Source organism: Triticum urartu, chromosome 3 (genome assembly GCF_003073215.2).
Source record: "Triticum urartu cultivar G1812 chromosome 3, Tu2.1, whole genome shotgun sequence".
In the NCBI taxonomy this organism is placed as follows: Eukaryota; Viridiplantae; Streptophyta; class Magnoliopsida; order Poales; family Poaceae; genus Triticum; species Triticum urartu.
This window is the reverse complement of record NC_053024.1, coordinates 62,165,456-62,177,511: the sequence shown is the minus strand read 5'-3', so window position 1 is coordinate 62,177,511 and position 12,056 is coordinate 62,165,456. Positions and strand designations below refer to the sequence as shown.

General features: G+C 42.4%; 1 long non-coding RNA gene across 1 annotated transcript; it reads left to right on the top strand.

Annotated features, from left to right (window-relative positions):
- The first annotated feature begins 1,278 nt into the window (after window positions 1–1,278).
- LOC125542866 lies at window positions 1,279–3,877 on the top strand. The gene is made up of 3 exons (XR_007298158.1): window positions 1,279–1,856; window positions 3,177–3,297; window positions 3,409–3,877. It is a non-coding gene; the product is annotated as an uncharacterized LOC125542866 (long non-coding RNA).
- Window positions 3,878–12,056: the final 8,179 nt, after the last annotated feature.

Genomic DNA, 12,056 nt, shown 5'->3' with positions numbered 1-12,056 from the left:
GTCTTTTCTTGAAATCAATCCGCCATCCGGATTTAAGTCACACCCGAACCGTTATTTTACATTTTTCAAAAAGATGTTTTAGGTAATTCATCCGTGGATCATATTTAAGTCAAACAAATGCTTTTTAAAATTATCCGTATTTTTTAAACCGTAACTCCGATTTGAACATGTTATATATGAAATTTGATTAGAGAAATATGTAGAATATGAATATGAGATTATTTTTACCTGTTAAGTATTTTTAAATATTATTTTGGAATATATTTGAGTCAAACCAAATGGTTTTTTAAATTATCTGTATCTTTTAAACTGTAACTTTGATTTTAACATATTATATATGAAATTTTATTAGAAAAATATGTGGAATCTAAATATGATGTTAATTTTACCTGTTAAATATTTTTAAAATATTGTAATGGAAGCAAACTTATAATTTATTGCGCAAGATTCTTTTTTTTCATATCGGCGGTGATCCGGATTGCAAATAAACACCCCACTATAACCATATACAAAAATGGAAACATCGATAACTACACATGCATACCTCTGAAAAATGTCGCAGGGGAAAACAACAGATTTCTCATCGCGAGAGTGAGAGAAAGCGAGCGAGAGAGAGGGGGAGAGAGAGAGGGTGAGGGAGGAGAGAGGGAGAGAGAGACGCCTTAGCATTAACCATATTCAACACATGTTTTTTGTTGTTTTGTGTGAACACCGAGACCATCGCCGGCGAGGATGAGAAGGAGAATTAGCAGCAACACAAATATGATGCCTCGGAAAAATAAAAGAAATGGACCTATTGTGGTCTTGAGTGATGGTTGTTGAGTTAAGAGCGTGTGTTATGTTTTCTCTCCCATTGCAACGCACGGGCTCTTTTGCTAGTAAAACAAAAACCGTAAAATATACGACCAAAGAATACAAGGTGATGAAGGAGCCCAGTTACAGGGCAGATTTGGGTATAATCGGACAATAGGAATGACCACGCACTACTAGGGAAAACCTTATACACAGAAGTTTATCAATAGCGTGATTTAAAAATGGGCGCTACTGCTAATTAGTAGTAGCGAGGGGTATAAAAACTGCGCTACTACTAAGTTGATAATAGTAGCGAGGAGTATAAATCCGCGCTGCTACTAAATGGTCTCCAACAATGCCCCCGAATAGGCCATAATAGTAGCGAGGGGTATAAAATCGACGCTACTACTAAGTAAGTAGTAGTAGCGCAGATAAGACCCACTCTACTACGAAGCCTGTCCACCCCGGCCCGATCCACAATCCCACCCCACCAACCGTCCCACACCACCCACCCCCGTCTGTCTCAAAAAAAATCACGCAGCCCGATCTAGATCCCCAACCTCCTCTTCTCTCCCAACCCACTCGCCGCCGGCCTCCCTTCCACCTCCTCTCCTCCGTACGTTCGCCCACATGCCCCCCGCCGCGTGCGCCACGCCGGCGGCCGCGCGCCCCGGCCCGTCCCTCCCCCCGCCAAATCCGCCGCCCCCGCGCTCCCCCGGCCTGCCCCCCGCGCCGATCCGCCGGAATCCGCAGCAAAGGCGGAGCCTTTCCAGCTTTTCAAGGAGATCTGGGCCGTCCTCGACGAGGGCGGCGGCGGCCCCCCTGGCACGCCCAACGGCGGCGACGCCGCCGTCGCCACCCGCCCCAAGACCAAGGGGAAGGACGGCGGGGGCGCGGCGCCGGCGGGGACGACTCCGAGCAGTCCAAGCTGAGGGCCGTCCTCAACTCCGCCATCATCACTGAGAAGCCCAACATCAAGTGGAACATCGTCGCCGGGCTCGAGAGCGCCAAGCAGGCGCTGTAGGAGGCCGTCATGTTGCCCGTCAAGTTCCTCCAGTTCTTCGGTGAGCTTGTGCAAGGGAATCCAGTAATTCTACCTATTTTTTCATAGCCAAGGATGACGCGATTGCAGTTGTTGCAGCTAGATCGTATAGATAAGCCCTATGCATCTTGATCTCGATTGAATCTGATTGGATGAGCATGAATTATTCCGTTCTCGAGTCCAGGTAGAAATATGCCACACAAGCTGGCTTTTGTCTGCAGAATAAGCATAATTTTGAGCCGCCGTGAGTGCGTCTACTAGATCGATTTGTATTGAACAAACTTAGTTGGTTTAGCACAGGAATCTCTAGCGAATTATGTTCAGGAATCTTGTTGACTTCTCAATCCTCGCAAAGAAACTTGCTAAGCTAAACTTATAATTACCTCGCCCTTGTACGAGATAATAGTATTGAGTAGAGCCATATGCATCTTGATCTGGATTGAATTTGATTGGGTGAGCATGAATATTTGCTTCTGGAGTGCAGGTCGAAAGTATGCTACACATGCTATTTTTTCTGCAGATAAGCATGATTTTGAGCCACCAAAGTGCATCCATCGATTTGTGTTGAACCAACTTAGTGGATGTCTGGCCAATTATATTCTGCAACTTCTTTGACCCATCAATCCTCGCAAAAGAACCTTGCTAAACTTATAATTACCTCTCTTGTACCAGATAACTGTATAGAGTAGAGCCAATTGTGGTGGTAGTGTGAATTAAAAGACGACTACTTAACCAAGTGGAATAAAAAATTCCATTTTAACCATAAAGCCATAGAAACGTTGGTTTCTTACTACAGCTAGGTGGTTAAAACTAAAAAATGCATCAGATTGTAGATAGATCAATATCTGAACTACTTGGTATGGGTATCTATTGTTTATATGAAGAGCTAGCTTCATTTTTGAACTGTTTGTTTTCCTTGCGCATCCAAATACTGTCACAACTGGTATCTATTCTAGGGTTTGTGTCCTTAACTACATAACTACACCTTGTGTGATTTTCTTTAGTTTCTCCTGATGTGCAACTAATGAAGTATCTTATACTGGATAGTGCTTTTCTTTAGTTTCTCCTGATTATGTGGTTGCATGATTTGCTTGATTTTGTGTTTCTTTTAAACTTTATGTTTTTCTATGCACTTGTCAAATCTATATGCGTTCTTATATAACTATTCTCTGCACTTTTCACTACTAGGAAATAGCTTATAGCTTCAATTGTGCATTACGGCTTAAATAAGAATCTCTGGAAAAAAATGTTGCACATTGGCATCTACATGTACCGCATTGTTTTTTCGTGCCATTCTTCTGAAGAATCTGAAGTTTCTGAACCTTTGTTTGTAATGCTGCAGGGTTCTGGTAGCGACGATGACGGTCGTCGAGAGGTTCGTGGACTGGACGGTGTCGTGGCTGCCGATGTACTGAGAAGCGAAGCTGCTGCTCGTTCTCTACCTTTGTCACCCCAGCACACGGGTAAGCAGTCGACGAGACACCCCGAGCCCGAGAGATGATCAACATTTAGATATACTTGATTCGATATGCGGCCAATTCTGAATCTGAATCTTAATGATGTTTGGGTTTCAGAGTGCGGGGAGTGGGGCACGTGTACGATGGCTTCCTCCGTTCGCTGGTGGCGAGGCACAAGGACGACATCGACCGGTCCTGTTGGAGCTGAGGGCCAGAGCGAGGGACGTGACTGAGTCGCAACTGAAGGCGGCGGCTGCCGTCAGTCAGGTGTGGCTCTTCGAGGCTATCCAATGTGTTTCGTCGCAGCTGCAGGCCGCGAGATCTGGCCGGGCAGGCGCCTCACACTGACGAGTGGTCCAATTTTCGTATCGGGCCATAACAACTTACGTAGGTAGTTGCTTATGTAACCGTGCGATAGAATGGAATTATACATGAGTTGCTGCTACAAGGAGGAACGTAGTTGCTTATGTAATTGCTTATGTAACTGTGCGATAGAATGAAATTATACATGAGTTGCTGCTACAATGAGGAACTAGAGAAGATACGACAACTGTGTGATAGAATGAATTTGGTTGTTTTTTTTTAATTCCTAATAAGTTACTAGTGGCGTGGAGGATAAAAATACTAGTAGCGTTGGGACTATAGACACGCTACTACTATTTCATTAGTAGTAGCGCGGTTCATAATAGCAGTAGCGCGGATTGAACCCTCGCTGCTACTAACGAAGTTAGTAGTAGCGCGGGTTCGACCCACGCTACCACTAACTTTTAGCTGTAGCGCGATACTAGTAGCGCAAGTACCCGCGCTACTAGTAGCCATTTTACCCGCGCTGCTAGTAGCCTTTTCCCTAGTAGTGACGACTACATCGCCGAAAGCTAACACCATGAATACAACACTACGACACATCCAAGAACACATAGGATCCACGACAACGCCCTCGAGGGGAGAAACGGCACTAGGTGTCACCGTTGTCGAGTCCAAGACAGACAATGGTCTTCACCCGGAACTCTGACACGGAGAGAAGAACCACATCGACGTCTTCAAGAAGATGGCGTCACCTGCAGGCGGCACCGTCGTCGGCACCAAAGCGCGGAGCTTTCGCTCGGCAGCTCACCCATGTCACCATGAGGTAGCCAGGATAGTCGCGATGAAACCAAGTCTCCGGGTCCTGGATTTGAGCGTCGCCACTGCCTTAGCACAAGACGAGCCCAAGCAACCCCTACTACACCCCTCTCGCCCAAAAGACCAAGAAGCATAGCTACTGCCGCTGCCATGATGCCCACCAAAGAGCCAGTCATGCAGAAGCCATCCAGGGCCGTCGTCTCGACACCCATGTCTCGAGCCACTGCCAACTCTCTGCCTCAAAACACACCAGCCATGGAAGGTAGACTGAAAGGCGCCTCCTGCAGGCCTAACATGGGTTAACCCTCCACTGTAGGAAGCGTACGCGCTAAGTCCCCAACCAGTCCCGATGAACCTATGGGGAGGGGCACAAACGGATTGCTGCCGACGTCCGTGGCCGAGCAAGCCTCTGCCTAGGCCCAGACGACCTCACACAACGCCACACCCATAGACATTGTCGCCGATCGGACTGACAGCACCATGGTGTCACGTGACCCGACACAGACCACCGCCACCAACGAGCAGGAGGAAGGAGAGCACCAACGTGACAACTTGCACCGTCATAGCGGCTAGGTTGGCTCCCCGTGCCTACGCCCAACGAATGATATAGAACATCTTCTAACAGATCCGCGCCACCCCAGCCAACAGGTAAGACCATGCCAGTCCACCACTACGAGTTGGAACCACGGGTCACCACCATCCGAGAGCCACAGGCCGCCCGGGCATCTCCCGGAGGAACCCGAACGACACCACTATGCCAGATCCGAGCGGGATCCATGTTGCCACCACGCGCCGGACGCACCCCGCAGAGGCGCCAAGCCACCGACATCACTGCGTCACAGCAACTCATACGCCAACCGATGGCCACTCCGAGCCGCCGCCACCACCCCGCGCTGCTTGTCGACACCCAGCCGCCGGATCCTTGATGTCTACTACACAACCTTCTTCTTGTAGACGTTGTTGGGCCTCCAAGTGCAGAGGTTTGTAGGACAGTAGCAAATTTCCCTCAAGTGGATGACCTAAGGTTTATCAATCCGTAGGAGGCGTAGGATGAAGATAGTCTCTCTCAAGCAACCCTGCAACCAAATAACAAAGAGTCTCTTGTGTCCCCAACACACCCAATACAATGGTAAATTGTATAGGTGCACTAGTTCGGCGAAGAGATGGTCATACAAGTGGTATATGGATAGTAGATAAAGGTTTTTGTAATCTGAAATTATAAAAACAGCAAGGTAACTAATGGTAAAAGTGAGCATAAATGGTATTGCAATGATAGGAAACAAGGCCTAGGGTTCATACTTTCACTAGTGCAAGTTCTCTCAACAATGATAACATAATTGGATCACATAACTATCCCTCAACATGCAACAAAGAGTCACTCCAAAGTCACTAATAGCGGAGAACAAACGAAGAGATTATGGTAGGGTACGAAACCACCTCAAAGTTATTCTTTCCAATCAATCCGTTCGGCTATTCCTATAAGTGTCACAAACAGCCCTAGAGTTCGTACTAGAATAACACCTTAAGACACAAATCAACGAAAACCCTAATGTCACCTAGATACTCCAATGTCACCTCAAGTATCCGTGGGTATGATTATACGATATGCATCACACAATCTCAGATTCATCTATTCAACCAACACATAGAACCTCAAAGAGTGCCCCAAAGTTTCTACCGGAGAATCACGACGAAAACGTGTGCCAACCCCTATGCATAGGTTCATGGGCGGAACCCGCAAGTTGATCACCAAAACATACATCAAGTGAATCACGTGATATCCCATTGTCACCAAAGATACACACGGCAAGACATACATCAAGTGTTCTCAAATCTTTAAAGACTCAATCCGATAAGATAATTTCAAAGGGGAAACTCAATCCATTACAAGAGAGTAGAGGGGGAGGAGAAACATAAGATCCAACTATAATAGAAAAGCTCGCAATACATCAAGATCATGCCAAATCAAGAACACGAGAGAGAGAGAGATCAAACACATAGCTACTGGTACATACCCTCAGCCCCGAGGGAGAACTACTCCCTCCTCGTCATGGAGAGCACTGGGATGATGAAGATGGCCACCGGAGAGGGATTGCCCCCTCCGGTAGGGTGCCGGAACGGGTCTAGATTGGCTTTCGGTGGCTACGGAGGCTTCTGGTGGCGGAACTCCCGATCTATTGTGCTCCCCGGTCGTTTTTGGGTACATGGAGATATATAGGCGAAAGAAGTACATCAGGGGAGCCACGAGGGGCCCATGAGGGTGGAGGGCGCGCCCAGGGGGGTGGGCGCGCCCCCTGCCTCGTGGCTTCCCCGTTGCTTCCCTTACGTGGACTCCAAGTCTCCCGGGTTGCTTTCCTTCCAAAAATAAGTTCCGTGAAGTTTCAGGTCAATTGGACTCTGTTTGATTTTCCTTTTCTGCGATACTCTAAAACAAGGTAAAAACATAAACTGGCACTGCACTCTGGGTTAATAGGTTAGTCCCAAAAATCATATAAAACAGCATATAAATTCATATAAAACATTCAAGGTTGATAATATAATAGCATGGAACAATCAAAAATTATATATACGTTGGAGACGTATCAGCATCCCCAAGCTTAATTCCTGCTCGTCCTCGAGTAGGTAAATGATAAAAACAGAATTTTTGATGTGGAATGCTACCTAACATATTCATCAGGTATTTCTCTTTATTGTAGAAAGAATATTCAGATGCATAAGATTCAAGACAAAAGTTTAATATTGACATAAAAACAATAATACTTCAAGCATACTAACTAAGCAATCATGTCTTCTCAAAATAACATGGCCAAAGAAAGCTATCCCTACAAAATCATATAGTCTGGCTATGCTTTATCTTCACCACACAAAATATTTAAATCATGCACAACCCCGATGACAAGCCAAGCAATTGTTTCATACTTTTGTTGTTCTCAAACTTTTTCAATCTTCACGCAATACATGAGCGTGAGCCATGGACATAGCACTATAGGTGGAATAGATTGGTGGTTGTGGAGAAGACAAAAAGGAGAAGATAGTCTCACATCAACTAGGCGTATCAACGGGCTATGGATATGCCCATCAATAGGTATCAATGTGAGTGAGTAGGGATTGCCATGCAACGGATGCACTAGAGCTATAAATGTATGAAAGCTCAACAAAAGAAAACTAGTGGGTGTGCATCCAACTCGCTTGCTCATGAAGACCTAGGGCATTTTGAGGAAGCCCATCATTGGAATATACAAGCCAAGTTCTATAATGAAAGATTCCCACTAGTATATGAAAGTGACAACATAGGAGACTCTCTATCATGAAGATCATGGTGCTACTTTGAAGCACAAGTATGGTAAAAGGATAGTAGCATTGCCCCTTCTCTCTTTTTTCTCATTTTTTATTTTTTTCTATTTTTTATTTAGGCCTTCTCTTTTTTATGGCCTCTTTTCTCTTTTTTATGTGGGCTTCTTTGGCCTCTTTTTTTCGTCCGGAGTCTCATCCCGACTTGTGGGGGAATCATAGTCTCCATCATCCTTTCATCACTGGGACAATGCTCTAATAATGATGATCATCACACTTTTATTTTCTCACAACTCAAGAATTACAACTCGATACTTAAGACAAGATATGACTCTATATGAATGCCTCCGGCGGTGTACCGGGATGTGCAATGATGCATGAGTGACATGTATGAAAGAATTATGAACGGTGGCTTTGCCACAAATACAATGTCAACTACATGATCATGCAAAGCAATATGACAATGATGGAGCGTGTCATAGTAAACGGAACGGTGGAAAGTTGCATGGCAATATATCTCGGAATGGCTATGGAAATGCCATGATAGGTAGGTATGGTGGCTGTTTTGAGGAAGGTATATGGTGGGTGTATGATACCGGTGAAAAGTGCGCGGTATTAGAGAGGCTAGCAATGGTGGAAGGGTGAAAGTGCGTATAATCCATGGACTCAACATTAGTCATAAAGAACTCATATACTTATTGCAAAAATCTATTAGTTATCGAAACAAAGTAATACGCGCATGCTCCTAGGGGGATAGATTGGTAGGAAAAGACCATCGCTCATCCCCGACCGCCACTCATAAGGAAGACAATCAATAAATAAATCATGCTCTGACTTCATCACATAACGGTTCACCATACGTGCATGCTATGGGAATCACAAACTTTAACACAAGTATTTCTCAAATTCACAACTACTCAACTAGCATGACTCTAATATCACCATCTCCATATCTCAAAACAATTATCAAGTATCAAACTTCTCTTAATATTCAATGCACTCATAAGAGAATTTTATTATTAATCTTGTATACCTAGCAAATTAGGATTATTTAAGCAAATTACCATGCTATTTAAGACTCTCAAAATAATCTAAGTGAAGCATGAGAGATCAATAGTTTCTATAAAACAAAACCACCACTGTGCTCTAAAAATATATAAGTGAAGCACTAGAGAAAATGACAAACTACTCCGAAAGATATAAGTGAAGATCAATGAGTAGTCGAATAATTATGCAACTATGTGAAGACTCTCTAACATTTAATAATTTCAGACCTTGGTACTTTATTCAAACAGCAAGCAAAACAAAATAAAATGACATCTAAGAATAGCAAACATCATGTGAAGAAGCAAAAACTTAGGATCAACCGATACTAACCGATAGTTGTTGAAGAAGAAAGGTGGGATGCCAACCGGGGCATCCCCAAGCTTAGACGCTTGAGACTTCTTGAAATATTATCTTGGGGTGCCTTGGGCATCCCCAATCTTGAGCTTTTGTGTCTCCTTAATTCCTCCCATATCACGGTCTCCCTAAATTTCAAAAGCTTCATCCACACAAAACTCAACAAGGACTCGTGAGATAAGTTAGTATAAACCATTGCAAAAACCTTATCATACTCTACTGTAGCAAATCACTAAAATTATTATTCAACATTGCATACTAAATTCCTCTGCATACTTAATAGTCCTATCCTCAAATAGAATCATTAAAGAAGCAAACATATGCAAACAATACAAACATAACAGCAATCTGCCTAAACAGGACAGTCTGTAAAGAGTGCAGCAAGATCCATACTTCCCTAGCTCCAAAAATTATGAAAGAAAATTCCCACTGTAGTAAATTTATCAGAGCTTAATATTCAAAAGGTTTCAACATTTTATCACATTCTTACTTTTCTAGGGAATTATTGCAACAGCGGTAAACTTTCTGTATTCAAACAGCAACATGTGGACTTCTAAAATAGGCATAGTAAAGGCTATCAATGCCACTTTTATTGAAATAAAAGATGAAAAAAATTGTTCTAAATAACATCAAGCAAATCTTAACAAAATAAATTGACGCTCCAAGCAAAACACATATCATGTGGTGAATAAAAATATAGCTCCAAGTAAAGTTACCGATGAACGAAGACGAAAGAGGGGATGCCTTCCGGGGCATCCCCAAGCTGCATCCCCAAGCTTAGGCTCTTGGATATACTTGAATATTACCTTTGTGTGCCTTGGGCATCCCCAAGCTTAGGCTCTTGCCACTCCTTATTCCATAGTCCATCGAATCCTTATCCAAAACTTGAAAACTTCACAACACAAAACTTAACAGAAAACTCGTAAGCTCCGTTAGTATAAGAAAATAAATCACCACTTCAAGGTACTGTAATGAACTCATTATTTATTTATATTGGTGTTAAACCTAATATATTCCAACTTATCTATTGTTTATAAACTATTTTACTAGCCATAGATTCATCAAAATAAGTAAACAACACATGAAAAACAGAATCTGTCATAAACAGAACAGTCTGTAGTAATCTGGATCAAACGTATACTTATGGAACTCATAAAATTCTCAAATAAATTTATGGACCTGAGGAATTTATCTATTAATCATCTGCAAAAAGAATTAACTAAATAGAACTTTCCAAATAAAAATGGAAGCAATTCTTGTGAGCGCTAAAGTTTCTGTTGTTTTACAGCATGATCAACAAGACTTTCCCCAAGTCTTCCCAAAGGTTCTACTTGGCACAAACATTAATTAAAAGCATAAAACCACATCTAAACATAGGCTAGATGACTTATTTATTACTAAACAGGAACAAAAAGCAAGGAACTAAAATAAAATTGGGTTGCCTCCCAACAAGCGCTATCGTTTAACGCCCCTAGCTAGGCATGATAATGACAATGATGCTCACATAAAGGATAAGAATTGAAACATAAAGAGAGCATCATGAAAAATATGACTAGCACATTTAAGCCTAACCCACTTCCTATGCATAGGGATTTTGTGAGCAAACAACTTGTGGGAACAATAATCAACTAGCATAGGAGGGCATGACAAGCATAACTTCAAAACTTTAAGCACATAGGGAGGAAACTTGATATTATTGCAATTCCTACAAGCATATATTCCTCCCTCATAATAATTTTCAGTGGCATCATGAATGAATTCAACAATATAACCAGCACCTAAAGCATTCTTTTCATGATCTTCAAGCATAGAAATTTTATTACTCTCCACACAAGCAAAATTCTTCTCATGAATAATAGTGGGAGCAAACTCAACAAAGTAACTATCATGGGATTGAAAATTGAAATCAAGATGACAAGTTTCACCATTATTATTGAAAGAATACGTTTCATCACAATAATCATCATAGATAGGAGGCATGCTTTCATCATAATAAATTTGCTCATCAAAACTTGGGGGACAAAAAAATATCATCTTCATTAAACATAGCTTCCCCAAGCTTGTGGCTTTTCATATCATTAGCATCATAGATATTCAATGGATTCATACTGACAACATTGCAATCATGCTCATCATTCAAATATTTAGTGCCAAACATTCTAATGCATTCTTCTTCTAGCACTTGAGCACAATTATAGGAATCCTTATTCTCACGAAAGACATTAAAAAGATGAAGCATATGAGGTAACCTTAATTCCATTTTTTGTAATTTTCTTTTATAAACTAAACTAGTGATAAAACAAGAAACTAAAAACTCGATTGGAAGATCTAAAGATATACCTTCAAGTGCTAACCTCCCCGGCAACGGCGCCAGAAAAGAGCTTGATGTCTACTACACAACCTTCTTCTTGTAGACGTTGTTGGGCCTCCAAGTGCAGAGGTTTGTAGGACAGTAGCAAATTTCCCTCAAGTGGATGACCCAAGGTTTATTAATCCGTAGGAGGCGTAGGATGAAGATAGTCTCTCTCAAGCAACCCTGCAACCAAATAACAAAGAGTCTCTTGTGTCCCCAACACACCCAATACAATGGTAAATTGTATAGGTGCACTAGTTCGGCGAAGAGATGGTGATACAAGTGGTATATGGATAGTAGATAAAGGTTTTTGTAATCTGAAATTATAAAAACAGCAAGGTAATTAATGGTAAAAGTGAGCATAAACGGTATTGCAATGATAGGAAACAAGGCCTAGGGTTCATACTTTCACTAGTGCAAGTTCTCTCAACAATGATAACATAATTGGATCACATAACTATCCCTCAACATGCAACAAAGAGTCACTCCAAAGTCACTAATAGCGAAGAACAAACGAAGAGATTATGGTAGGGTACGAAACCACCTCAAAGTTATTCTTTCCAATCAATCCGTTCGGCTATTCCTATAAGTGTCACAA